Here is a 1,971-nt window from a genome sequence, read left to right as displayed (position 1 = left end):
CTGAAACAAGAGGATTGCTTGACCCCAGGAGTTCAAGGTTGCTGTGAACTATGATGCCATTAGACTCTAGCCTGGGGCAACAGAGTGAGAATCTGTCTCAAAAATAAAATGTATAGTGAACTGTGTGCAGTGGTATTTACCTATAGTCTCAGTTATTCAGGAAGTTGTAGGAGGATTGCTGTATTAACAGTGAGAAAACATCCATAGTGTGTTTAATATAGGATTCAATTTTTCTGGATTTTTCCATAGGTGATCATAACCTGTGTCTTGTAGTTAATCTGCTTTTATTCTCTCTGCCCATGAAGCCTTTTAATGTAAAAGAGAAAGTAGCTAACACATAGTGCTTACTTTGTACCAGACACTATTTTAAGTGCTTTGTGTATGTTGACTGACCGATTCTTTTATAATAAACTTAATGAAGAAGGTATAAATGTATAAATATGTATAATTGGAGATGAGAGTTAACAGTGATCTTAAGCTGTTATAATGAAAAAGATATTCCCAATTTGGAAAAAGAAACTAATGAATTTCATGTAGTACTTACCTGGTAAAATTAAAGAAATAGAGTGACAAAAGCAAGCTGTTTTTATGTTGATGCTAGGATTTTTAGTGGTCCCGTTTTGGGGTTTTTAAATCCTAGGTTCATCATTTCCTTGGATAAATATCTCTGAATTTATACTCAAAATAGGAAAATATAATTTAATATGTAAAATTTTGAACACTACCCCCCTATTTCAATACCATATCTAATAAGACTCAATAAAGTTTATATTACTTTATCAGACAGGTTTATCTCTTGAGTGGCGCAATCTCAAGGTAAGGAAAACCACTCAGTGACAGAAGGATCAAAAATTCGAGCCCAGCCAATTATAGTCTCTGAACTCTTAATAAGAGCAGGTTCACAGGTTGATAGATACATGTAGTCATAGTGTCTCTTGACTCCAGGACAACTGGAGTTATCATTACCCACAACCTACAATAAGGGATGGCCAGGAACTTGCTTTCTCTGAATATAGTTGACTATGTTAGTGTAAGTCAAGTGTCAGCTTCCTGGGTATCCCAACATTTCTACTGTCTTTTAGAATTTAAATAGAACTTTTCATCCTAACATGCCAGAATACAGTTCTTTTGATGGGTGAGAGGGAAAGAGAGGAGGCAGGGAGCTTATATCCCATCTTTTATGACTTCTCTGTCTCTCTGTACCGACTCCCCCCAGAACCATCAACATAAGTCGTGTAGTACATCTTCACTGAAATTTTACAGTAATGACCAAGGAGAGAGGGACGTAGTCAAAGAACAAGACTGGATTTTATGCATCCTTGTTAAAGAATCTCTTAGCCATTCTCACAGGTTTCATTCTAAGTAGAAACCTACCTTCAAGTCTTACTAAAATTTCAGTTTCCTTTTTCCTTCTCTTCATCACCCCTTTCCAAAGACCTTGGAAAGTTCTAACTGTATTAGAGAAAAATAACTTATTTATTTTGTTCCTATTCCTTCTAAATAGTGCCTTAAAAGGTCTTATTGTATCCCAAGGGCTTAGCAATGTTCACCTAACCAAGCAGCAATCTCTCTACCTCTAGGAGTCAGCATAGGAAGTTAACTGGCTTTGAAATGAACAGGTTTCTCTCCCCACAGCACTAAAACAATATCATTATTGTTGTTAACAATATCATCATTATTAACAATATTGTGATGAATAAACAATCTTGGCTATAGGTTTTATTCATAACCTGTGTCTGGTGGAAAACTTTCATTCTCTGCTTTTAGTGCCTTTTAAACTTTTTTTAATTTGAAGCCCTTTGTTCCCCCAAATACCTTAAGGAGTTTAAGTATAAATGGCTAAAAGAAATCATTCAATTTGGCATATCCTTTAAGTCAGGAAACTAGCTTCTAATCCAGGCTTCAGCTAGCTAAGTACTGTTTTCCTGTGACACTGTTATCTGATGTATTTCTCTAATATTTTGTGAAAGG

The sequence above is a fragment of the Otolemur garnettii genome, unplaced genomic scaffold (assembly GCF_000181295.1).
Source record: "Otolemur garnettii isolate 467f Iridium unplaced genomic scaffold, OtoGar3 scaffold00089, whole genome shotgun sequence".
Taxonomy (NCBI): domain Eukaryota; kingdom Metazoa; phylum Chordata; class Mammalia; order Primates; family Galagidae; genus Otolemur; species Otolemur garnettii.
This window is presented reverse-complemented; position numbering follows the sequence as displayed.